General features: G+C 52.6%; 1 long non-coding RNA gene across 1 annotated transcript in view; it reads right to left on the reverse strand.

Moving 5' to 3' along the window:
* Window positions 1-1788: 1788 nt before the first annotated feature.
* Window positions 1789-27376, reverse strand: part of LOC139233675 (uncharacterized) — a 54622-nt gene continuing 29034 nt past the window's right edge. Inside the window, exon 3 of the long non-coding RNA XR_011588197.1 lies at window positions 1789-1832. This is a non-coding gene — a long non-coding RNA (uncharacterized lncRNA). The remainder of the gene's footprint in view (window positions 1833-27376) is intronic.

Below are 27376 nucleotides of genomic sequence, written 5' to 3' on the forward strand. Positions count from 1 at the left end.
GGTGTTGGTGTGGGGTGGTGCCAACCTGGTGCACCATGTGGCACCCAAGGTATACAGCATCAAATGAAGTAAATCTGGCCATGGTGAGGCCTACCTAGTGACCTGGCCATTGTTGTACAACAGTTGCATTAATTTTTTAACTTAACTTAGAAGACACTGCACAGCAATTGTAAAATTCAATAAAAATGTTTAATAATTTAACAATTTAACAAGTTAACAATTAAACAGCAACAACAATAAGAAAATCTCATCATTGTGCTCATAGGTGGTCCCTCGAACGAGGATGACTTGCTTCCACGAGAAGTTCACAGATGTTTCAATGAAGGACCCGATATTCCAGTCCGGAACTCCTGTTGGTGGGGGTGGAAGATGCCTGTGCGTGGATTTTTTTAATGTGTGGTGACCGTTGCACATCAGCCACCACACGGGCTTGACAGAGCTAGTGTTTGTCAATACAACAATAGCAATAACAACAATAAAACACCCCCCTCCCTATCTGTGGCTACGTTTCCCTCCAGATCCTGTACGCCTCCCCTGCATCTTAACCCCACCCCGTTTTGGTCCCCAGGTACCAAGACGAGTCTGGCGTGTAGCGGTCAACGGCAAGACTTCCTGCCATGGTGGGGGTGATGGTACCGCGATCGCCTGTTGAGAGGGGGTATTGGAGGGGAAGATGAAGCTGGGGCATCGCCTTCTGAGTCAGAAGGAAGTGCTTCCTCCTGACTCGCTTGTGTGCTGGTGCTGGTGGTGTGTGTGACAGCGGGGTTCGGTGATGTGTCCCGCGCAAGGCATCGGTGGAGGCGGTCTGCGCATGCATCTCCAAGAACGTCTGCTGCAAAACCTCCGCTTGCACAGCACAACCTGGGACATGACTCTCGTGAAAACCACCAACGCCTGGAGATGCTCGCGACTAATCGTGACAGTCTCTTCACACAGTGTGATCAAGCCCTCGATCCGATTGGCCAGAGGAGGCGTGTGCTGACCTCGCTGACCCAACCTCTGTGGGGTCAGCGTGTGCACTGTAAAACGCCTTGGCGTCACTGGCTGCACGCTGCTTGGTCCCGCTACCTCTTCCGTCGAAATCGACAAAGTGGCCACAGGTTCCACGAGCGGAGGGATGAAAGGGGCATCCTCCTCCATTTCCATAACATCTTCCTCCTCTGGGTCGGACAACTCCTTCTCTTCACCACCCGTGGTGAATGATACCTGCAATGGGGCAGGGGCAGGCGCGGCCTCCCTTTGCGCCTCTGGAGCTGGTTGACCTGCAAAACACAATTGAGCTTATTGGACTTATTAGAACAGAATGGATTCTTGTGCTGCACTGACATATGTAGAAGGAGCAGCACTACTACAATAAATGTGACCGAGAGACGTTACATATTAATGCATCATGTGGTAGTACATATGGTAGTACATCTATGTGGAATTCACTGCCCCAGAGAGCTGTGGAGGCTGGATCAGTCGGAATAGACAGAATGATAAGGGAGTGAGGGTTCATGGGGAGCGGACAGAGAAGGGGACAGATAGTCAGATGGCCTGCTCCTGCTCCTATTTCTTATGTTGTCAACCTGAGAGTAGCACAGAGGCTGCATGCATAACATGACATCATTGCTATATTGTATTATAATTAAATGACATCACATTACTTTAAAACTGCTTGATACATTACTCACATGATGCATGGAAGGGTTCTGCAACACCACGGGGGTGGCCGAGCGACTGTGGGTGCCCACAAGTGCCGCCGCACATTCCTCGAGGTCAGTTAGTTGTGATAGCTGGGCAGGGCCCCCTCCAGTGCGCCTCTGCTCTGATATCTTGTTAGATATCTTCCTCTGCGAATGTGAAAAGAGCATGGCATAAGTTAATTGATTCGGTAATATCATGGAAAGATAACAGTTTCAAACATTCCATGCAAATAGGGTTGGTATCCACAATTCATGCACGGCTTTGACAAAGATCGGCGTGTTTAGGAGCTACAGCTTGACACATACATCTCTCTGTACTACAATCTCCACTGAAGTCGGCAATGACAGGAGCTAATGTCCCAAAGTGTCCCAGGGCTGACAGTGAACAAGAGCAGCTCTCCCCCAGTCCATGCTGAGTCCCTGTGTAAGTGATAGCAGCCAGAGAGACTTAAAAAGGGCACAGGTTCATAGCCCTGTCCAGATCTTAGCAGGGAATATATATGTATGTAAGAAAAACAAAATTAAATTCAATCCAGTATATTTACTATTATAATTATAAATACAATTTGCACCGTTACAATGTAAAATCTATACTTACTCTTGCCGAAGAAACAAGACTGCTCCAGTGCTTCCAGCACTGGTCGGGCCTCCTCTCCGCGTGGGACGCTAAGGAGATGACATCCGCCATCTCGGCCCAGTACTTTCTGTAGACCCGGGGTGGAGGTTTCCCACCCCAGGTTAATTGGGCCCACCGGGAGTGCACCTCCTGGATAGGGCCTCGTTGGCCTCATCCGAAAACGGCTTTGCCCTCCATCTCCGCTCCTCCACCCTCCCACATCACTGTCAGATGAGGACATGTTATATTTTTATGTCTTTTTATCTCTTTTCTTTCTTATCTTTGTCTTTACTATGCTTTCTGCTTTCCTCCTCTCTCTGTATCCTCTCTCCCCGTCTCTTTGGCTTCTGCGCATGTGTAAATGACCCCTGACCTCCCAAAACGCGAGAAAACCTGTTTACCAAAAAATAACGCATGCGCAGAAGGCCATTGCTAGGGAAAGCTTTGCCTTCCACATTGCTGGGCTATCGCTGAGCCGAAAGTTGCGATCCAAAAAATGGGTGATGTTCCAGCGGTCGTGAAGGCTGACACATCGCCAAGGCTGGGACATCGCCCATTTTTTGGGTGATAGCCAGCAAAGTGTTCTGTGCGCAGAGCTTTTGACTATATTTTCTATGCTGACTTCTTCATTTTTCTTCATGTAGGGCTCTCCCAAGGTGAGAATGCTGGCTCCAGGAAGGAACCATCAGCACCCATCAAATACTTTAACCACTCAACCCAATGCTAATTTGGGGGGGGATCAGATAGGGAAATCACAAGGTCGAGCAGCAAGCACCAGCGAGGATGAGCAGTTAAAGGTGGCAGCAGATATGCAGCAACTTGGGGAAGGGGTTAGGGCCAGATGGACAGCTTCTGCTGGACCCATGGATTACAACTTATAGCAGTTGTATCGTGAGCTGCACTCATAAATCAGCGGAAGCTCTTCCTTTGAGAATCTTCAGAAATCCCTGCTTGGAATAATGGAGAAATGCAGCAGTTTTGCTTCAACATCTCTGAAGGCAAACAAGATGGTTTCAGGACCCGTACAGCACCATAAAACAAGTGGCAACTCCAGAGCATCCTGCAGGAGAGTTGACAAGGACAGAGCTCCCCGGGACGGAGCTCTCAGGATCAGAGCTCCAGGGATGGAGCTCTGTCCAGGGACAGAGCTCCCAAGGATAGAGGTCCCAGGGACAGAGCTCCCAGGGACGGAGGTCCAGGAATGGAGCTCCCAAGCAATGCAGTTTTGATCACCAACATTGTGTCTGCTGTTGTGGAGACCTTGAGCTTCAGTTTAAATGATATTCTTGCTCCTGAGACGAGGGGATTGATTTGAGACCTTCTTGATGGCAGGCTTCAGGCATCAGGCCAACGAGATCCCTGCTTGTCCACAACGGCCAGCCAGCAGCGGAGGTACAACAGGAGGCAAGTTGGATGAAGGCTTCACCTCTCAGGGTGAGAACGCATTAGCCCCTCCCAGCCAGCACCCTCAGAGGACTACAGAAGTGGAGGATAGGAGCAGCCAGCCAGATGCAGTAGTAGCAGAGCCAATTTATGACCCAGCAGAAACAGGCCATTCACCACGGGCGAGACACAAGGCTCCCAGTAAGGAACAGCAACGTAGGCAATTGTTCTTCATTTGTTCTTCCCTTTGAAATGGCAATTGGAAAGAGCGTGACATTGAGAAGCAAACAATATACATTCTACAATTTCCGAGGGAAAGCTACGAAAAGCAAATATAAATGCAGGGCTCGATGTGGAGACGGGGAATAAAAGACTTTTGCTTTGTTTAGAAAGTTTGAGGATGATTTTCAGCACATATGAATGTTGATGCTGGGGCTAAAATGAAAGGATGGTAATGAAGACAAGGGTGGGGCTTAGGTCATCAGATTGTAATAGGGCCAGTGTCCTACAGAAGAATGTCGTTCATGGAGGGACACAAGCACTGCCTTTAAGAGAAGGTCCAAAGGAGAGAGTGGCGGGGGAGGAAGGAAGTGTTTAGTCAGCATGGTGCTCTGGCCACCATGGTGTGTGGCAGGCTTGATGGACCAGCTGGTATGTTTCGTATGTTTGCAGTATCTTCTTCTTCGGCGCTCCCTTGTATCGAGGATGACTTGCTTCCACACCAAAAAGGGTGAGTTCACAGGTGTTTCAGTGAAGGACCTAATATTCCAGGTCCCGTACTACATATTGAAGGGTGGAAGATGCCTGTGCGTGGATTTTTACTCAGCTCTGCTGCACAGATCTAGTGCGCACACATGTCACAGTGTGGGCTGGCCCGTGCTGCCCCTGGGCCATTGCCTCTTCTGGGCCTCGATCATGTCACTCCATGATCTCTCGCCGTTCCTTCGCCCCGACCTCGCCGCCCTAGTTCTGGGCTCGCCCGCAAGTGAAAACATCTTCTCTATGTCTACCCTATCAAACACTTACATGATCTTGAAGACCTCTACCGGGCCACCCCTCAGTGTTCTCGTTGCAGTATATAGTACAACTCGATGACTGCCTCTCTGCTAAATCATGCACAGCGAAGACAGGTCTCTTCTGAAATGCACAAAGTAGCTTGTGTCGCAGGTCAGAGGTCACCAGCATCTCTTCATTCTGCAGGAATCCGTCTTCCTCCTCCAAATCCAGCACACACTGGCCGTCCCAATGGAATGCCAGGGCTGAGCACTGTGGTTACAACTGACAGTTGCCACTGGGGGCACAAGAATACTGAATAAGAGTACAGGTACTGAAATGCAGTAAGCAAATAATGTTTTCAAGTCACAACCAGCAGGCAAAGTACAACCTTCACAAACAGGGCAACATGCATGCGAAACTGCGAATGCAGCATGCTATAGACAGAGCGAAGCGATCCCACAATCAACGGATCAGATCAAAGCTCTGCAGTTCTGCCACATCCAGTCGTGAATGGTGGTTGTGATATCTTCACAGAGCACAGCACATACAGCTCCTAACATGGCAGGCAGCTCTCTCGGAAGCCTCCAGAAATCTGCCTGGTTCTGTTTAATGATTAACTCTGCAATTGCAGTGCACAATACGTCCACATCCACAGTGTGGAGCTACAAACATTACAAGCTTATAGACATTACAGTGGTGGACAATTAAACAACTAACGGGAGGAGGAGGCCCCATGAATATCTCCATCCTCGATGATGGCGCAGCTCAGCAGGTGAATGCAAAAGACAAGGCTGAAGGGTTTGCAACCACCTTTAGCCAGAAGAGCCGAGTGAACAATCCATATCAGCCTCCTCATGAGATCCCCACAATCACAGAAGCCAGTCTTCAGCCAATTCGATTTACTCCACGTGATATCAAGAAATGGCTGAGTGCATTAGATACAACAAAGGCTATGGGCACTGACAATATCACCGCTGTCCTGCTGAAGACTTGTACTTCAGAACTAGCACAAAGGAAGATGGTTGTGGTTGTTGGAGTTCAATCATCTCAGTCCCAGGATATTATTGCAGGAGTTCCTCAGGGCAATGTCCTAGGCCCAACCATCTTCAGCTGCTTCATCAATGACCTTCCCTCCATCATAAGGTCAGAAGTGGGGATGTTCGCTGATGACTGCACACAGTGTTCAGTTCCATTCGCAACTCCTCAGAAAATGGAGCAGTCCATGCAGCAAGACCTGGACTACATTCAGGCTTGGGCTGATAAACAACAAGTAACATTCGCACCGCACAAGTGCCAGGCAATGACTATCTCCAACAAGCGAGAATCTAGCCACTGCTTCTTGATATTCAACGGCATTACTATCGCTGAATCCCCTACCATCAACATCCCAGAGGTCACTGTTGATCAGGAACTTAACTGGATTAGCAACGTAAATTCTGTAGCCACAAGAGCAGGTCGAAGACTGGATATTCTGCGTCTAGTGTCTCACCTCCTGACTCCCCAAAGCTTTCCCTCCACCTACAAGGCACAGGAGTGCGATGGAATACTCTCCACTTGCCTGGATGAGTGCAGCTCCAACAACACTCAAGAAGCTCACCACAATCCAGGACAGAGCCACCCGCTTGATCGGCACCCCATCCATCACTCCCCCCACTACTGGCATACCATGGCTGCAGTGTGCACCATCCACAAGATGCACTGCAGCAACTCTCCAAGGCTTGTTCAACAACATCTCCCAAACCCGCGACCTCTACCACCAAGAAGGACAAGGGCAATAGGCGCATGGGAACACCATCACCTGCAAGTTCCCCTCCAAGTTACACACCACTCTGATTTGGAAATATTTAATTGTTCCTTTATCATTGCTGTGTCAAAATCCTGGAACTCCCTCCCTAACAGCACTGTGGGAGTGCCTTCACCACACGGACTGCAGCGGTTCAAGAAGGCGGCTCACCACCACCTTCTCAAGGGCAATTAAGGATGGGCAAGAAATGCTGGCCTTGCCAGCGACACTCAAATCCCGTGAATGATTAAAAAAAAATAACTTTGAGTGGTGGCGTTCTGGATTGAAGAGAGGGAAGATGAGAGACTAGAAAGTCTGGGATTGTTCTCCTTAGAGCAGAGAATATAAAGGTGTGATTCAATAGAGGTGCTCAAATTATGAAGGGTTTTGATAGAGTAAATAAGGAAAAGCTGTTTCCACTGACAGGAGGGCCAGTAACCAGAGGAGACAGATTTAAGGTAATGGGCAAAATAATCAGAAGTGAGATGAGAATTTTTTTATAGTCATTTATTGTGACTGCCTGGAATGGTTGTGGAAGCAGATTCAAAAGGGAATTGGATATATACTTGAAAAGGAAAAATTTGCAGGATAATGGGGCAAGATCAGGTGAGTGGGACCAATTAGGTTGCTCTTTCAATGAACTGGCACAGACATAATGGGCTGAATGGCCTCCTTCCGTGCTTTATGATTGGATGAACAAGCTGAAGAATTTGCAGTGGCTGTTTTATACCATCATCATCCCATCATAGACAGTCCCTCGGAATCGAGGAAGACTTGCTTCCACTCCTGAAGTGAGTTCTTTGGTGACTGAACAGTCCAATATGAGAGCCGCAGTCCCTGTCACAGGTGGGACAGATAGTCATTGAGGGAAGGGGTGGGTGGGACTGGTTTGCCGCACACTCTTTCCGCTTCCTGCACTGTTTTCTGCATGCTCTCGGCAATGAGACTCGAGGTGCTCAGCGCCCTCTCGGATGCACTTCCTCCACTTAGGGCGGTCTATGGCCAGGGACTCCCAGGTGTCAGTGGGGATGTCACACTTTATCAGGGAGGCTTTGAAGGTGTCCTTGTAGCGTTTCCGCTGGCCACCTTTGGCTTGTTTGCCGTGAAGGAGCTCCGAGTAGAGCACTTGCTTTGAGAGTCTTGTGTCTGTCATGAGGACAATATGGCCTGCCCAGCGGAGCTGATGGAGTGTGGTCAGTGCTTCAATGCTGGGTATGTTGGCCTGGTCGAGGACGTCAGCAGGCAGTCAGCAAATTCTGAGCTGTCCTGTAGAAGAACACATGGAATTCATCCTGGGACCAATTTGCATTTTTTTTTTTAAATAATGCACCGGGTCGACTGAGGCCAGTTCATGCAGGCAACGCTGCTTCAGAAACGGTGCCTCCCATGGAATTGGGAGTTCCATGCCAAATACTCTGACACTTACCTGCCTGATTCCACAGGCCTCACTCACGGCCTCGGGGAATTAGAACTTATTTCTGTTCATATATTTTGCAGACAACCCTTCAGCCCCTCCCATTTTACAGAGAACCTGTAATCTTCTTTGTTTCTGTTTAGTTCTGCCGTGCTCAGTCGTGGCGACCAGAAGATATCGAGCAGCCAAATTCCTCTGAACCAATGCAAAGTAATGCTCATTTATTCTATGTTATTGCATGTTTTTATCTGGCCGTGGAATGCTTATCCGTCACTTTGTGCATCCCTTGTCATTGTCCTGTTTGTCCCAGGCTGGTAAAAGGTGGGAAACAGTAACTCATATGCCCTCAATTACCAGTCTCTTCAAAACAGGGGCAACTCAAATTACGATTGTCACATCAGGTTAAAGGAATCTCTTTTCATTGTCAAAGGTACTTCAAAGCCAAGGAGAGGCCCAATACAGGTGCAGGTCAAATTTCCAACTCTGCTGCTCCAACAATGTGCTTTAATTGCAACCTCCAGTAAGCATTACCTGCTGCGCAAATTAAATTTTCCATTTCCCATATCTTATAGCCTTTGTAATTCCTGAAAATGGTAATGTATAATTAGTGCTAAATTATAGCCAATTTCATGCTGCGGACTCACGGCACTGAAATCCGGAATGGAGCATTCTTTAAATTCAGTTCTGTTAGGACTGTTAACAGCTGCAGAGAGAGGATGCTTCTATCATCTCAGTCTATGATGCATTCTAATACACGTTGTATAAATGAAAACAGTATTCATACTCCCACAGTGTTACCTGCAACGTTTAAGATGTAATTGCATATGCATCCAGTAGATGGCACCTAACCTTGGAGGTCATTTTGTAGATTCCTGGCACAGTGATCAGAAAACATGATGGTTTCTCTTCAATTTTATCATACTCATTTCCACACGTACCACTTAGCTCCAACTTTTGATGTTAAATTTGTATTGGAGTTATCCCCGGTGTCCTGGCCAATATTTATCCCTCAAACAACATGACAAAAACTGTTTATTTTGGTCATTATCACATTGCTGTTTGTGGGAGCTGGCTTGTGCGCAAATTGGCTGCTGCATTTCCACACATTACAACAGTGACTACACTGTAAAGAAGTACTTCACTGGCTGTAAAGCGCTTTGGGACGGTGGTTGTGAAAGGCGCTATATAAATCCAAGTCTTTCTTTTTCATTTTAGTCATAGAAATGCACAGAAAAGGAAAGACCATTGTGGTCCATCTGCGGAGCAAATATCCCACGCACCTCGTTACTAGAGTAAGCATACACGCCTTCCACCAGTGCTGCACCGTGGCTGCAGTGTGTACTAGCGATAAGATGCACAGCAGCAACTTGACAAGACTCCTTTGGCAGTGCCCCCCAAACCCACGGCCTCCAGCAGTTCATTCCATGCATGCAACGTCCTCTTTGTAAAGTAGTTAAATTGAAACTGTCTTTTCACCCATCCTCTTTTAAGTTTATGGTTATGACATCTGGAGACACTTTTCCAGAAGCAGGAAGTTACAATTGGAGGAATGATTGGTCTGGACCACGTCGCCTTGCCTCCCTATGTTGGCCTGTAATTCTAAACTGTCTTATGTCTGTAATATATTTGTTTCAAGGGTTCTTTACTTAAGAATTCATAGCAACACATGACTGTTAAGAACTAGTTGGTTTATTATCAAAGGTTCAACAATCACACTGCACATTACGAGTTCATCTACCAGGCTCACAACCACCTGCCTCATCGTGGATCCCCTGAACCCAACTGGCTGGGGTTTTAGTGAGACTTGTGAACATCACATGACTGGCTAAGCCACTCCCAACTCAACAGCTCTACAACTATTTTAAAGTAACAAGTGCACCCTTATTAAGGGGGCATTAAACCGACAAATTAAACAAATTAAACTTTTTCAACTTTGGTCAAATTAAAATTTGGTTGCCGGGGGTGATGATGCACTCCAGTCCCTCCGGTGCCCACCTCTCGCGGAAGGCTGCGAGCATACTGGTGGACACCGCGTGCTCCATCTCCAGGCACACCCTGGCTCAGATGTAGCTGCGGAGGAGAGGCAGGCAGTCGGGCTGAATGGCCTCCTCGACCTCCCGCTGCCTGACCACTTTGGCCATGCCCAGGAGCAGTCCTACGGGGAGGCCTTCCGACCTGCCCACTCTCCTCCGCACAGGGTGCCCAAAGATCAGGAGTGTGGGACTGAAGTGCAGCCAGAATTTGAGCAGCAGCCCCTCACACATTGCACATACACATGGAACACGGTCTCCTCCAGACCGCAGAAATTAAAGGCGGCCTGGGAGTCCGTGAACCAAATTAAAAACCTATTGCAGGGGACTGTTCCATGTAACACCCTCCAGGCCAAGTCCCCAATAAATAGTGGGAGGACTCCCGCATAGAGTGCACTCCATTGGGGATCCCCGCCTGCTCCGGACGGCAAGATGGTGCGTGTCCGGATGGCAGACGAGGATGGCAAAGTGGAGAGTGTGCAAGAGCAGGAATCGCCTCCGCGCAGAACTGAAAGGCACGGAGGGGATTTCCCGGAGGTGGCTCAAGTTGTGAGGCGCTGACTCCCAAGGGACATTTCGAGGCTTGGCGCCGATGAGAAATTACGTCCGGACAGGGGTCAGTTCGGACGGGATCTCCCTACGTGCTTGAGCCTCCACGACACACCGAACGGAGTCAGGGCCTGTTTTTAGCGACTCGATGGCATCGGCCACGCGCCGGACGTCGCCCCAGGATAGGCGCCATGCCAGCTCCTCTGGCGCCATCCAGCCCGCTCCTCCGCCATCGAGCAGGTCCCTGACCCTGGTCACCTTGCCAAACACAGCCCCCTCGTCCACCTGCCATCTAAAACCGCGGTCATGGAGGTATGGATTCCTGAACAGCCGCTCCAGGACAGCCGCCACTCTAGATGGGGAGAACTGCTTAGTGGCGACTTCATTCCAGACCCTGATGAGTTCCTGATAAAAGCCCACATGGCGGTCCGGACGCCTCCCAGTCTCAGAAACGGGAGCTGCGTGTCATAATTGAGGCAGTACTGCTGGCGGAAGAAATATGTTCAACAGCTCAATAACTATTTTGTTGTAAACATTCATCAAGTGCCCCCTAACTAAAGGCGGGGTGGGGGGTCACACTCCAAAAATGTTTCAAGTGCCCCCTTGCTTTTATTTGAGGGCACCAAAAACACAAATTATACAAGTGCCCCCTGGCTAAAAGGCAGGGGCGGGGGGGCACACAAACTGACAAACTTAAACAAATTAAACTTTAGACATGGTTCAAATTAAAATTTGGTTGCCGGGGGTGATGATGCACTCCGGCGCACACCTCTCACGGAAGGCCGCGAGCGTACCGATGGACACCGTGTGCTCCATCACCACGGACACCTTAGCTCGGATGTAATCGTGGAAGAGAGGCAGGCCGTCGGGCTGAACGACCCCCTCAACCGCCCGCTGCCTGGACCGGCTGATGGCCCCCTTGGCCGTGCCCAGGAGCAGTCCTACGAGGAGGCCCTCGGACCTACCCGCTCCCCTCCGCACAGGGTGCCCAAAGATCAGGAGTGTGGGACTGAAGTGTAACCAGAATTTGAGGAGCAGCCCCTTCAAATAATGGAAGAGGGGCTGCAACCATCGACATTCAATAAAAACGTGGAACACGGACTCCTCCAGACCGCAGAAATTGCAGGCGGTCTGGGAGCCCGTGAACCGACTTAAAAACTTATTGCATGGGACTGCTGCGTGCAACACCCTCCAGGCCAAGTCCCCAATAAATAGTGGGAGGACTCCTGCATAGAGTGCACTCCATTGGGAACCCCCGTCTCCTCTGGACGGCAAGATGGTGCACCATGGCGTGTCCGGACAGCAGACGAGGATGGCAGCCCGTACAGGAATCCCCTCCGCGCAGAACTGAAAGGCACGGAGGGGATTTCCCCGAAGAGGCTCAAGTTGTGAGGCGCCAGCTCCCGAGGGAGGTTTCGGGGCTTGGCGTCGATGTGGAATTCCGTCCGGATGGGGGTCAGTTCGGACGGGATCTCCCCACGTGCTTGAGCCTCCTCGACACACCTAGCGGAGTCAGGGCCCAAAGCTGTTTTTAGCGACTCGATGGCATTGGCCGCGCGCCGGACATCGGCCCAGGATAAGCGCTGTGCCAGCTTGTCTGGCGCCATCCAGCCTGCTCCTCCGCCATTGAGCAGGTCCCTGACCCCGGTCACCTCGCCAGCCAGAGCCATCCCGTCCACCTGCCACCTTGGTCGTGGAGGTACGGATTCCTGAGCAGCAGCTCCTGCAGGACAGCTGCCACTGCATACGGGGGAAAACTGCGTTTGGTGACGACTATTCCAGACCCTGATGAGTTCCTGGGAAAAGACAGGCAGCCCCCACATGGCGGTCCAGATGCCTCCCAGGTTCAGAAACGGGTGCTGCATGTCGGAATTGAGGCTGTACTGCTGACGGAAGAAATATGTTCAACAGCTCCACAACTCTTCTGGGGGGACAAAATAAACATGAGATCAAGTGCCCCCCCCGAACTGGGGGAAACTCCAGACACTTTTAACTGCCCCTTTATTTTTTAAAAATTTTTTTTGTGTTTTTTTTGTGATTTTCTTTGGGGGGCATTAAAACCATATATTTTACAAGTGCCCCCTATAAAAGGGGAGGGGGATACTAAAACCGGCATTTAAAACAAATTAAACTTTAAAACATATAAAATCAAATTAAAATTTGGTTGCCGGGGGTAATAATGCACTCCAGTCCCTCCGGTGCCCACCTCTCGCAGAAGGCCGCAAGCGTACCGGTGGACACCGCGTGCTCCATCTCTAAGGACACCCAGGCCCGGATGTACGCGCGGAAGAGAGGCAGGCAGTCAGGCTGAACGACCCCCTCGACCGCCCGCTGCCTGGACCGGCTGATGGCCCCCTTGGCCAGGCACAGGAGCAGCCCTACGAGGAGGCCCTCGGACCTACCCGCTCCCCTCCGCACAGGGTGCCCAAAGATCAGGAGTGTGGGACTGAAGTGCAGCCAGAAATTGAGGAGCAGCCCCTTTAAATAATGGAACAGGGGTTGCAACCTCGCACACTCCATAAAAACATGGAACACGGACTCTTCCAGACCACAGAAATTGCAAGCGGCCTGGGAGCCCGTGAACCGACTTAAAAATTTATTGCACGGGACTGCTCCGTGCACCACCCTCCAGGCCAAGTCCCTGATAAATAATGAGAGGACTCCCGCGTAGAGTGCACTCCATCGGGGACCCCCGCCTCCTCCGGACGGCAAGATGGTACGCCATGGCGTGTCCGGATGGCAGACGAGGATGGCAAGGTTGTGAGTGTGCAGGATCAGCCCGTACAGGAAACTCCTCCGCGCGGAACTGAAAGGCACGGAGGGGATTTCCCCGAGACGGCTCAAGTTGTGAGGTGCCGGCTCCCGAGGGAGGTTCCGGGGTTTGGCGCCGATGAGGAATTCCGTCCGGATGGGGGTCAGTTCGGACGGGATCACCCCACGTGCTTGAGCCTCCTCGATGCACCTAACGGAGTCAGGGCCCAGAACAGTTTTTAGCGACTCGATGGCATCGGTCGCGCGGCGGACGTCGTCCAAATTTAGGCACCGTGCCAGCATGTCTGGTGCCATCCAATCCGCTCCTCCGCCATCGAGCAGGTCCCTGACCCTGGTCACCTCGCCAGCCACAGCCCTCTCGTCCAACTGCCACCTAAAACCTCGGTCGTGGAGGTACGGATTCCCGAGCAGCGGCTCCTGCAGGACAGCCGCCAATCCAGCCGGTGGAGAGCTGCGCTTGGTGGAGACTTTGTTCCAGACCCTGGTGAGTTCCTTGTAAAAGACAGGCAGCTCCTGGACGCTGGTCCTGACGCCCCCCCCAAGCTCACAAACAGGAGCTGCGTGTCGTAGTTGAGGCTGTGCTGCTGGCGGAAGAAATACGTCACCAGCGCACGCCACTTAGGAGGGGGCTCGACGTAAAGGTATCTCTGCGGGGTCTGAAGACAGAAAGTCGCTAGCTGGGTGCTGACGCACACCAACGACTGACCGCCCTCCCTAAGCGGCAGAGACCCAGTGCTTCCTGTTGTTCCAGAAGAAGTCCACCAGCTTCTTCTGTATCTTGGCGACAAACACAGGGGGAGGGGTCAAAGTGACCAGCCGGTACCACAGCATAGCGGCCACCAGCTGGTTTATGGCTAGCGCTCGACCCCTGTAGGACAGCACTCGGAGCAGTCCTGTCCAGCGCCCTAGGCGAGCGGCGACCTTGGCCTCCAGCTCTTGCCAGTTCGCCGGCCAGGCTTCCTCGTCAGGGCTAAGGTAGACTCCCAGATAGAGGAGATGGGTCGTGCTCCAGGCAAAGGCCTGAGCTCCTCCGGCAGGGAGTCCACCCACCACTGACCCACCAGGAGTCCGGAACATTTCTCCCAGTTGATCCTGGCGGAGGATGCGGCCGAGTAAATCTCCTGGCACTCACGCATCCTCCGCAGGTCAGCGGGATCCTCTACCGCGAGGAGCACGTCATTGACATAAGCCGAGAGGACGACCTCCACGCCCAGCCCTTACAGAGTCAGTCCCGTCAACCTCGTCCGCAAGAGGTGCAGGAAAGGCTCCACGCAGGTGGCATATAACTGGCCGGACATGGGGCATCCCTGGCGCACCCCTCTCCTAAAGCGAAGGGGCGCCGTCAAGGACCCGTTAACCTTAATCAGACACTCCGTGGCGGCGTACAAAAGTCAGATCCGGGCGACGAAATGCGTCTCGAACCAGAAAGCGCGCAGAGTTCCGAACAGATAGTCGTGATCCACCCTGTCGAACGCCTTCTCTTGGTCGAGGGGTAGGAAGGCGACCGACAGACCAGCCTCCTGGGAATGATGGATGAGGTCCCGGACCAGATGGATGTTATCGTGGATTGTCCAGCCCGGGACTGTGTAGGACTGGTCGGGGTGGATCATGTGGTCCAGCACGGCGCCAAGGCGAACAGACATCACCCTGGTTAAGATTTTGTAGTCCGTGCTGAGGAGGGAGACATGGCGCCAGTTCTTAAGTAGGCAGAGATCGCCCTTCTTAGGCAGCAGGACGATGACTGCCCTGCCCCAAGAGAGGGGCATCTCCCCGGTCGCCAGACTTTCCCCCAGGACCCGCACGTAGTCGCCCCCCAGAACACCCTGTGGAACTCCATGGTCAGACCGTCCAGCCCCAGGGCTTTTCCCCTCGAGAGCCGGTCGAGGGCGCCGGTCAGCTCCGCCAGGCTTAGCGGACCTTCCAGATTTTCGGCGCCCTCCGGGCCGACTTTTGGCAAGTCCTCCCACAAAACTCTACGCGCTTCCTCACTGGACGGCTCCGGAGAGAACAGAGCCCCGTAATATTCTTGGGCCCTGTTGTTGATGCCCTCCGGATCCGAGACGAGAGAGCCGTCGTCAGCCAGCAGCGTCAAGAGCTGCTTACGGACACCCTATCTTTTTTCCAGAGAGTAGAAGAAGGGGGAGCCGCGGTCCAGATCCTGCAGGAACCGGATCCGCGACCTCACGAACGCGCCTTGGGACCCGACGAACTGCAGGTCCTTCAGCGCGGCCTTCTTCACTTCGTACACCGTCCGCAGGGCCGGGTCCTCGACCACTTGACCGAGACGGGACTCCAGGTCGAGCACCTCTTTTTCTAGGCGCCCGACCCTGGCCGCCCGCCTCTTGGTCGACCCCCTCGCGTACTCTTGACAGAAGACACGGACGTGAGCATTGCCCACGTCCCACCATAGCCTCAAGGAGGGGAAGCCCCCCTGCTTCCTTCTCCAGTCGGACCAGAATCGACGGAACGAGTCCTGGAACCGCACGTCCTCCAGCAGCCGGTTGTTAAAGTGCCAGTACGCGGACCCCGTCCTCGCGCGGAGCGAAGCGAGCTCCGCCAACACCAGGTGGTGGTTTCGAACACGGCACCGGCCGCATGGAGGCCGCCGGGACGCAGGAAACGTACGCCCGAGACACGTAAAGGCGGTCAATTCTGGACCATCCTACTCCAGGCCTCACCCAAGTAAAGGCGCTGGAGTCGGGATGGAGATTTCGCCAGACGTCCACCAAGTCTAAGGACGCGACCAGGTCCCTCAACTTCTCAATCGCCGTCATGCTCTGCGGGGCACTGGAGCGGTCCCTCACCTCGAGGGTGCAATTAAAATCCCCCCCGAGGACAATGCAGTCGCCGACGTCGACGGAACCAAGAAGAGTGGACACCTCTTCAAAGAAGCGCGTTTGCTGCGGGCCGGGCTGAGGGGCGTACACGTTCACGAGATGGAGCGGCACGTCCCCCAGGCGAACCGTTACGTGCAGCAAGCGGCCTGGCACGGGCTCCTCGACCCCCAAGATCTCCGGCTGAAAATGCGGGGCCAGCAAGATGGCCACCCCACAAGAAGTGGCGGTGAGGTGGCTCATGCGGACCTCTCCTTGCCATTCCAGGAGCCACGTGGCTTCGTCTCCCGGAACGGTGTGGGTTTCTTGCAGGAAGCACACCGCATATTTCCCCTCCCGCAGGAGCGAAAAATTGTTAAATCTACGGCGTACCTCCCTGCCGCCGTTGATGTTGAGGCTGGCTATGGTTATCTTCATGACTAGAGCATAGTGCAACCTCTACCTAACCTATTGTGGAGGGGAGTGGAGTCGTTTGTTGACCTCCACTCCCTCAGCAGCCCAGCGAGGAACCTTTTGAGCCGGCGCAGCTCAAGGCTTTGTGCCTTTGATAAGGGCCCGCCCGCGGCCATGGTTTTAGCGGCGGCGCGGATGGTGATGAGCAGCGCCGGCTCGGACCATTTTTCCAGGGCCAGATGGGCTCGGTTGCGGCGACCCTGGCTCTGGACCATAAAGTCCCGGAGCTCCTTTACAGGAATGAGGGGGGACTCAGCGGCGGGCACGAGGAGATCCACCGTCTCACTGGCGATGGACTCCAGATCTTCTCCCGCACCCTCCACCGAGTCCCCGTCCCTCTCCGGGAGGTCGCCGCCAGCAGCCGGTCCGTTGACCGCATGAGGTACGGCAAATGGCCCGGCCGCTCCATCCGGCCCTGGCTCTGCCCCGATCCCACCCCCAGGATCGTCGGCAGAGGAGTCCCCACTGGGCTCTTTTACTTGTGCTGCTGGGTCGGGAAGCAGCAGCGGAAGGGGTTCCTCCTCCGCCCCAGAGACCGGGGAACATGGAGAGACCTGGTCAAAGAAATGCTCCAGGTCCTCCAATTCCCCCAGCTCCAAAGTTGGGGGCGAGGGTTGGTGTTCTTCCCCCTCCCCGCCGCCACCCCCGGCCCAGCATGTGTCGGTTCTATAAAATTATTAAAATGTTCGGTTTCTGCCGGATCGAGCAAGTCCCGGGGGAAGTTGGTTGTTGGCTGGGCGGGCTCAGGTTCGGCCTTTTTGGCCCCGCCCGCCTCAGTCCCCGGGACGCTCGACCCGGCGGCAACGCATTCCTTCACTAGCCCTGCGCCCCCCACGACAGGCAGATCTTCCTCGCCATCCCCGGGAGGCAGAGGCTGGGCAGCCTCGACTGTCTGACCCTCCCCGGGGACAGATTCCCCCCACCTATGGCGCGGGTTGGGGGCGCTGGTGGGGGACGCGGGACACGCGGCGGGCACCGACTCCTCCGCGGAGGGATGTTGTTCCCCCTCCACCTCATTGAAGCGGTGCCTCCTTTTTTTCCTGGGGGGGCGCGGAGGCAGGGAGACCTCCATGTCTGCCGAGGCCTCCTGCTCCACTCCCCCCTTTTGCTTTTCTTGTCCGCGCCCGAGCCCCTCTGCGGTATTGGTCAAGGGCTCGGGCACGGGCTCAGGGCATCCCGCCCTCGCCGGTGACAGCGGTGATCAGACTGTCCGGCGCACTGAGGGGACCCGCCTCGAGGTGTCTTGTCTTCCTCTGCGCCTTCCTTCCGCCCGGACTCTCTCCCTCCACCCCGCCGGAGGCCGTGAAGACAAAGGCCCCCGACGATGCCCGTGCACCTACGGTTCCCGGTACGCGGACGCTACTAGGGGAGGGGTGGCGGCGGCGCCAGCCTTGGCCGCCTTCGGTGTTTTGGCGGCCTTGGAGGCGGAGCAGTTCTTGCAAACGTGCCCCACCTCCCTACAGGCATGGCACCGCACGCCGTCCGACGTCCAGAAGACGCGGTAGGAAGTCCCCTTGTGCACCACGCTGAAGGTGCCCTCTGTCGTCTCCTCCCGCGCCAGCCGGACAAAAAGCTGGCGGCGGAAGGAGAACACGTGGCGCAGGCTGCTCTCCCTGAGGCCGAGCGGTATGGGGTTAATCCCTGACCTTACCTCCCCCAGTTGGTGTAGGTGAGGGAGGAGGAGCTCAGCGGGAACAAAGGGCGGGACGTTCGAAAGAATGACCCTCTGCGCGGTGGCCTCGAGAGGGTCCACCGGCAGGAACGTCCCGCCCACCGTGAGCCCCTTTTCAAGGGCCAGGGACACCGCCCGCTCCGACCCCTGGAAGAACACAGCCTTCCCAGACACCTTGGAGGCTGCGACAATGGCCAAGGGGCCGACTACCCCAGCCATCGCCCGCACGCACTCCTCAATGGTCATAGTGGGGTGAGTGTAGCTCTTGACCCCGTTTTTCTTTGTAATTAATCTAAATGGTGGCAGGGCAGCAGAAGGCGGCGTGGATGCGGATGCCGCCTGCACATAAGTCTTTGCTGGTCCTGCCACCGACGTGGATGGGGACGCCATCACGGGGTCCCTTTAAGGGCTACACTCACCCCAAAGTCACAGGCCTTAAGGTCTTAATGGCCTCGTTAAAAGTTGAGCAGAGGGAGCTCTTACAGAGGCACAACTCTCCCCTGGTTAACGATTGGGGAGGGGCCTTGCTCCCTCTGCTCAGTTGTCTTGTTAAATATAATTGTCTTGAATTAGCAGGAAAGGGCTCTCAGAGAGGGAGGGGAGAGACAGAGAGAGTGACAGAGAGAGAGAGAGAGGGGGGTGGGAAAGAGGGAAGCTGTGAGGGCAGGTCTCCCCTCACAGTGATGGGTGGGTGTTGCTGGGGTGCACCCCCCAGATGGTAAACAAATCAAAGTATTTTTGATGGTCTTCGGGTGGGGGAAGATGATGTCTTCACCCAGGCAGCTCCAGCTAACCCAGGCCAGGCAATGGGGAAGGGTGCTTCAGTGGTGTGTGGGGCCGAGTTGTAAGCAAGAACCCCACACACACTTCCGCACACACACACACACACACCCCCGCGATGTTTCGGCCCTCGAAATAGTCTTCTTTCCTCCCCCCACCGGTAAAACAAAGTCTTTAGGGAGTGCACCAATATGCACCCACCTGAAGAATAGTAATGGCTCTCCCTCCTTCCACACTGGATGTTGTTCTTTATCCCCCTCTCTCCAACTCTCTGCAGCAGTAGTAAAGATGTTGAATTCTGCTCTCCTCCTCTCCCTCTGGATGGTGAATTGTAGTATTAAGCCCCTTCCTCCTCTTCCTGGGGTGTTCTCAGGGTGCACAGGCCTTCAGGCAGGAGCTAAAGCAGAAGCTCCTTCCCTCACTGCTCCAGGCTCCAAAGATTAGGCCACGCCTCCAACAGCTCCACAACTCTTTTTGGGGAGTACAAAATAAACATTAGATCGAGTGCCCCCCGATCTGGGGGACACTCCAGACACTTTTAACGGCCCTCTTTTTTGTTGTTGTTTTTTTTTGTATTTTTGTCGGGTTTTTTTTGTGTTTTTTTTAGGGCATTAAAATTACATATTTTACAAGTGCCCCCTATAAAAGGGGAGGGTGACACTAAAAACCCTGGAAATTAAAACAAATTAAACTTTAAAACATAAAATCAAATTAAAATGTGGTTGCTGGGGGTGAAGATGCACTCCAGTCCACAGCTCCACAACTCTTTTGGAGTAATTAACATTAAATCAAGTACCCCCTAATCTGGGGAACACTCCAGGCACTTTTCAACTGCCCTTTTTCTTTTTGTTTTTTATTTGGATTTTTTTTGTTTTGTTTTGTTTTTTTAAATTTTTTTTTGGGCAATAAAATCTTATATTTTACAAGTGCCCCATATAAGAGGGGAGGGGGACACTAAAACCCAGCAATTAAAACAAATTAAACTTTAAAACATATAAAATCAAATAAAAATTTGGTTGCCGGGGGTGACAATGCACTCCAGTCCCTCCGGCGCCCACCTCTCGCGGAAGGCCGCGAGCGTACCTCGTGCTCCATCTCCAGGGACACCCTGGTCCGGATGTACGCGCGGAAGAGAGGCAGGCAGTCGGGCTGAACGACCCCCTCGACCGCACGCTGCCTGGACCGGCTGATGGCCCCCTTGGCCGTGCCCAGGAGCAGTCCTACGAGGAGGCCCTCGGACCTACCCGCTCCCCTCCACACAGGGTGCCAAAGATCAGGAGTGTGGGACTGAAGTGCAACCAGAAATTGAGGAGCAGCCCCTTTAAATAATGGAACAGGGGCTGCAACCTCGCACACTCCATAAAAACATGGAACACGGACTCTTCCAGACCGCAGAAATTGTAGGCGGCCTGGGAGCCCGTGAACCGACTTAAAAATTTATTGCACGGGACTGCTCCGTGCACCACCCTCCAGGCCAAGTCCCCGATAAATAGTGGGAGGACTCCCGCGTAGAGTGCACTCCATCGGGGACCCTCGCCTCCTCCGGACGGCAAGATGATACGCCATGGCGTGTCCGGATGGCAGACGAGGATGGCAAGGTTGAGAGTGTGCAGGAGCAGCCCGTACAGGAAACCCCTCCGCGCGGAACTGAAAGGCACGGAGGGGATTTCCTCGAGGCGGCTCAAGTTGTGAGGCGCCGGCTCCCGAGGGAGGTTCCGGGGTTTGGTGCCGATGAGCAATTCCGTCTGGACAGGGGTCAGTTCGGATGGGATCACCCCACGTGCATGAGCCTCCTCGACACACCTAACGGAGTCAGGGCCCAGAGCTGTTTTTAGCGACTCGATGGCATCGGCCGCGCGGTGGACGTCGGCCGAATTTAGGTGCCGCGCCAGCGTGTCTGACGCCATCCAGCCCGCTCCTCCGCCATCGAGTAGATCCCTGACCCGAGTCACCTCACCAGCCACAGCCCTCTCGTCCGACTGCCACCTAAAACCTCAGTCGCGGAGGTACGGATTCCCGAGCAGCGGCTCCTGCAGGACAGCCGCCAATCCAGCTGGTGGAGAGCTGCGCTTGGTGGAGACTTTGTTCCAGACCCTGGTGAGTTCCTTGTAAAAGACAGGCAGCTCCTGGAAGGCGATCCTGATGCCCCCCAAGCTCACAAACAGGAGCTGCGTGTCGTAGTTGAGGCCGTGCTGCTGGCGGAAGAAATACATCGCCAGCGCACGCCACCTAGGAGGGGGCTCGACGTAAAGGTATCTCTGCAGGGTCTGAAGACGGAAAATCGCCAGCTGGGCGCTGACGCACACCAACGACTGACTGCCCTCCCTAAGCGGGAGACTCAAGACCGCGGCAGAGACCCAGTGCTTCCTGTTGTTCCAGAAGAAGTCCACCAGCTTCTTCTGTATCCTGGCGACAAACGCAGGGGGAGGGGTCAAAGTGACCAGCCGGTACCACAGCATAGCGGCCACCAGCTGGTTTATGACTAGCGCTCGACCCCTGTAGGACAGCACTCGGAGCAGTCCTGTCTAGCGCCCTAGGCGAGCGGCGACCTTGGCCTCCAGCTCTTGCCAGTTCGCCGGCCAGGCTTCCTCATCAGGGCTAAGGTAGACTCCCAGATAGAGGAGATGGGTCGTGCTCCAGGCAAAAGGCCTGAGTTCCTCCGGCAGGGAGTCCACCTGCCACTGACCCACCAGGAGTCCGGAACATTTCTCCCAGTTGATTCTGGCGGAGGATGCGGCCGAGTAAATCTCCTGGCACTCATTCCATCCTCCGCAGGTCAGCGGCATCCTCTACCGCGAGGAGCACGTCATCGGCGTAAGCCGAGAGGACGACCTCCACGCCCGGCCCTTACAGAGTCAGTCCCGTCAACCTCGTCCGCAGGAGGCGCAGGAAAGGCTCCACGCAGGTGGCATATAACTGGCCGGACATGGGGCATCCCTGGCGCACCCCTCTCCTAAAGCGAAGGGGCGCCGTCAAGGACCCGTTAACCTTAATCAGACACTCCGTGGCGGCATACAAAAGTCGGATCCATCCAGGATGTCGTCCTGGAATATGATCGTTCCAGGTATGGATTTTGGGCAGGCTTTCCATGTTTCGTTGAAAAATCGCGGCCGCTGATCGAATGCCAAACGGGCACCTGTTATAAACGAACAGACCCTTGTGCATGGTGATGGTGGTCAGAAGTTTAGATTCGTCGCCAGTTCCTGGGTCATATAGGCTGAAGTGAGGTCTAACTTGGTAAACAGCTTGCCGCCTGCCAGCGTGGCGAAAAGGTCCTCCATTCTCGGGAGCGAGTATTGATCTTGTAGGGACACCCGATTGATGGTGGCCTTGTAATCGCCATAGATTCTGACAGAGCCATCCGCTTTTAGTACAGGAATGATGGGGCTCGCCCAGTCACTAAATTCGACAGGCGAGATGATGCCCTCTCTGAACAGCCAGTCCAGTTTGTTCTCGATCTTTTCCCACATCACATACTGGCTTTGTGGTGTACTGGCCTTGCGTCGGAGTGATGTTATCACTACTTTAGTGCCTTTGAAAGTCCCGACGCCAGGTTGGAATAGTGAATCGAATTGTTGTAGGACTTGTGAGCACAAACTTCGCTCCACAGATGACATTGCGTGAACATCCCCCCATTTCCAGTTCATCTCGGCTAACCAGCTTCTCCCCAACAGTGCGGGACCATTGCCTGGGCCAATCCAAAGCGGTAGTCGATTCACTAGCCCATTGTGTGTGACAGCCAACATTGCACTGCCTAGCACCGAAATGATTTATTTTCTATAAGTCCATAATTGTGTGTCAACAGGTGCTAATTTGGGTCTACTGGCTTTACGTGGCCATAGCTTCTCAAATTGCTGAACGCCCATGAGTGACTGGCTGGCCCCAGTGTCCAGCTCCATGCGTACAGGGATACCGTTTAATAAAACCCTCAACATCATTGGTGGCGTTTTGGTGTATGAACTGTGAATATTCGCCACATGGACCCGCTGCACCTCGGCGTCCATCGATTTGCCCCAAAGGTCATCCTGCCTCAAAGAACCCTCTTCTGGTCCATCCGCCTCACATATTAGTCTGGTTGCAGGCTTCCTGCACATTCGAGCTAGGTGGCCACTGAGATTCCAGTTCCTGCAGACAAACTGTTGAAATCTGCAAGATAGAAACATAGAAACATAGAAACTAGGTGCAGGAGTAGGCCATTCAGCCCTTCGAGCCTGCACCGCTATTCAATGAGTTCATGGCTGAACATGCAACTTCAGTACCCCATTCCTGCTTTCTCGCCATACCCCTTGATCCCCCGAGTAGTAAGGACTACATCTAACTCCTTTTTGAATATATTTAGTAAATTGGCCTCATCAACTTTCTGTGGTAGAGAATTCCAAAGATTCACCACTCTCTGAGTGAATAAGTTTCTCCTCATCTCGGTCCTAAATGGCTTACCCCTTATCCTTAGACTGTGACCCCTGGTTCTGGACTTCCCCAACATTGGGAACATTCTTCCTGCATCTAACCTCTCTAAACCCGTCAGAATTTTAAACATTTCTATGAGATCCCCTCTCATTCTTCTGAACTCCAGTGAATACAAGCCCAGTTGATCCAGTCGTTCTTGATATGTCAGTCCCGCCATCCTGGGAATCAGTCTGGTGAACCTTCACTGCACTCCCTCAATAGCAAGAACGTCCTTCCTCAAGTTAGGAGACCAAAACTGTACACAACACTCCAGGTGTGGCCTCACCAAGGCCCTGTACAACTGTAGTAACACCTCCCTGCCCCTGTACTCAAATTCCCTCGCTATGAAGGCCAACATGGCATTTGCTTTCTTAACCGCCTGCTGTACCTGCATGCCAACCTTCAATGACTGATATACCATGACACGCAGGTCTCGTTGCACCTCCCCTTTTCCTAATCTGTCACCATTCAGATAATAGTCTGCCTCTCTGTTTTTACCACCACAGTGGATAACCTCACATTTATCCACATTATACTTCATCTGCCATGCATTTGCGCACTCACCTAACCTATCGAAGTCACTCTGCAGCCTCATAGCATCCTCCTCGCAGCTCACACTGCCACCCAACTTAGTGTCATCCGCAAATTTGGAGATACTACATTTAATCCCCTCGTCTAAATCATTAATGTACAGTGTAAACAGCTGGGGCCCCAGCACAGAACCTTGCGGTACCCCACTAGTCACTGCCTGCCATTCTGAAAAGTACCCATTTACTCCTACTCTTTGCTTCCTGTCTGCCAACCAGTTCTCAATCCACGTCAGTACACTACACCTAATCCCATGTGCTTTAACTTTGCACATTAATCTCTTGTGTGGGACCTTGTCGAAAGTCTTCTGAAAATCCAAATACACCACATCAACTGGTTCTCCCTTGTCCACTCTACTGGAAACATCCTCAAAAAATTCCAGAAGATTTGTCAAGCATGATTTCCCTTTCACAAATCCATGCTGACTTGGACCTATCATGTCACCTCTTTCCAAATGAGCTGCTATGACATCCTTAATAATTGATTCCATCATTTTACCCACTACCGATGTCTCTCTCCCTCCTTTTTTAAAAAGTGGGGTTACATTGGCTACCCTCCACTCCATAGGAACTGATCCAGAGTCTATGTAATGCTGGAAAATTACTGTCAATGCATCCGCTATTTCCAAGGCTACCTCCTTAAGTACTCCGGGATGCAGACGATCAGGCCCTTGGGATTTATCGGCCTTCAGTCCCATCAATTTCCCCAACACAATTTCCTGACTAATAAGGATTTCCCTCAGTTCATCCTTTGTACTAGACCCTCTGACCCCCTTTATATCCGGAAGGTTGTTTGTGTCTTCCTTAGCGAATACCGAACCAAAGTACTTGTTCAATTGGTCTGCCATTTCTTTGTTCCCAGTTATGACTTCCCCTGATTCTGACTGCAGTGGTTCTACGTTTGTCTTTACTAACCTTTTTCTCTTTACATATCTATAGAAGCTTTTGCAGTCCATTTTAATGTTCCCTGCAAGCTTCCTTTTGTAATCTATTTTCCCTGCCCTAATCAAACCCTCCGTCCTCCTCTGCTGAGTTCTAAATTTCTCCCAGTCCACGGGTTCGCTGCTGTTTCTGGCCAATTTGTATGCCACTTCCTTGGTTTTAATACTATCCCTGATTTCCCTTAATAGCCACGGTTGAGCCACCTTCCCTTTTTTATTTTTACGCCAGACAGGGATGTACAATTATTGTAGTTCATCCATGCGGTCTCTAAATGTCTGCCATTGCCCATCCACTGTCAACCCCTTAAGCATCATTCGCCAATCTATCCTAGCCAATTCATGCCTCATACCTTCAAAGTTACCCTTCTTTAAGTTCTGGACCATGGTCTCTGAATTAACTGTTTCATTCTCCATCCTAATGTAGAATTCCACCATATTATGGTCACTCTTCCCCAAGGGGCCTCGCACAACGAGATTGCTAATTAATCCTCTCTCATTACACAACACCCAGTCTAAGATGGCCTCCACCCTCGTTGGTTCCTTGACATATTGGTCTAAAAAACCATCCCTTATGCACTCCAGGAAATCCTCCTCCACCGTGTTGTTTCCAGTTTGGTTAGCCCAATCTATATGCATATTAAAGTCACCCATGATTTAGCTGAGTGTTTTCCCCCACACCTCCAGCATGAGTTAAAGTTTCCACTGTTGGGAACAAAAGCGCTATGGCCAGGCATTCTGCGCTGACTGTCCCTCTGACTGCTCTTAAGTACCCTATTAGTGGGTGTCAATGGCCCCATCCCGGGCCGCATTGTCCACTGTGATGGTGTGAATGTCCGTTCAGCCTGCCGTGGTCTCTGTTGAAGTCCTGCTCTGGGGTCTATTGCTTCGGACTGTCCCTGCCTGCCTGCGGGGCTCTGAGTCGCATTGATGATGTTAACTCACTGATCCATCGGCGCGTTAGAGGCAGAATTGCGCGCGTATATTATTTTCATCTCTTCCTCCCCCGAAAGTCTGAGCCATCAACGCCGCCGCTTCCAAGGTCAAATCCTTGGTCTCAATTAATTTGAGGAAAATTCCCGCATGACCGATGCCCTCGATAAAGAAGTCCCTTAGCATCTCCCCCCTGCAGGCATCTGTGAACTTACAGAGGCTGGCCAAACGCCAGAGGTCCGCTATGAAGTCCGGTATGCTCTGTCCTTCTTGACGTCGGTGGGTGTAGAATCTGTGTCGGGCCATATGTATGCTACTCGCTGGTTTGAGGTGCTCCCTGATCAATTTGCTAAGTTCTTCAAAGGTTTTGTCCGCTGGCTTTTCGGGTGCTAGTAAGTCCTTCATGAGCGCGTAAGTCTTTGGTCCGCAGCTAGTCAAAAGATGAGCCCTTCGCTTGTCGGCCGCTGCATCCCCCAGCCATTCGTTCGTAACGAAGCTTTGCTGAAGCCTCTCGACAAAATCGTCCCAGTCTTCCCCAACACAGTACCGTTCCTCTTTGCTACCGGTGGCCATTCTCGTGGGTCGTGAATTCCCGTTTCTCGTCGCCAATGTAAAGTCCTTACTCTGCAGTAGGAAACCACACGAGGCACCTTCTGGGGATAAGGTCACTCTGTGACCTGAACTCTTTATTTACAGGACTCCAAAGACAGTGACCTTGCGTGGGACCTCCCTTTTTAGATCTGAGTGATCAGGTAAGGAGTGTCTCCCACAAGTTCCCCTCTTGTGGTCAAGGTATGCATTTAGGTTGAGTGTATACAGTAATACAGTGGTGTTACATTGTGGTTACATACATGACACTAATGGTCTCCTGGTTGCCTTCCCATCTCCACTTTCCACTAAATACAACTCATATAGAAGTCTATATTACCCACATTACAACAGTGACTACACTCCAGAAGTACTTCATTGGCTGTACAGCGCTTTGAGACATGAGGTGGTCATGAAAGGCGCTATATAAATGCAAGTTTATAGCAAACATCCTCACCTCCATCAAATCCTGACCTTTCACCAGCCCTGTAATCTCCCAGCTTCATTGATTCACCCGTGATCACTGAATTGAATTTGGGATCCTTGCTTTCAAATTAGTACATAGCCTCAGCCTAACTGAGCAGCCTCCTCCAGCCATGCGCTCACATGATCAGCTCCGCCAACAGAAGTATATTTCTTGTTTCCGGATCCTCTATTCTTCCACCGGAGCCCACACTTTCTGCCCTTATCCTTTGAAACGCCCTCTCCCCTCTTCTCTCCAAATCCCCCCTTCTTTCTACCTTCCTGCTTACAAAAGCCACCTAAAATCCCTTCCCGACAACCAGGCTTTCGGCGCTGCACCCTAACCATTTTTAAATTTTTTTCCCCTTCTTTCTTCCTGCTCACTTTTACCCATCATCCTGTAAAATGTTTTGAGATGCCTCTGTGTATGTGACGAGCTCTCTAAAAATGTACAT

This window comes from Pristiophorus japonicus, chromosome 21 (genome assembly GCF_044704955.1).
Source record: "Pristiophorus japonicus isolate sPriJap1 chromosome 21, sPriJap1.hap1, whole genome shotgun sequence".
NCBI classification, from domain to species: domain Eukaryota; kingdom Metazoa; phylum Chordata; class Chondrichthyes; family Pristiophoridae; genus Pristiophorus; species Pristiophorus japonicus.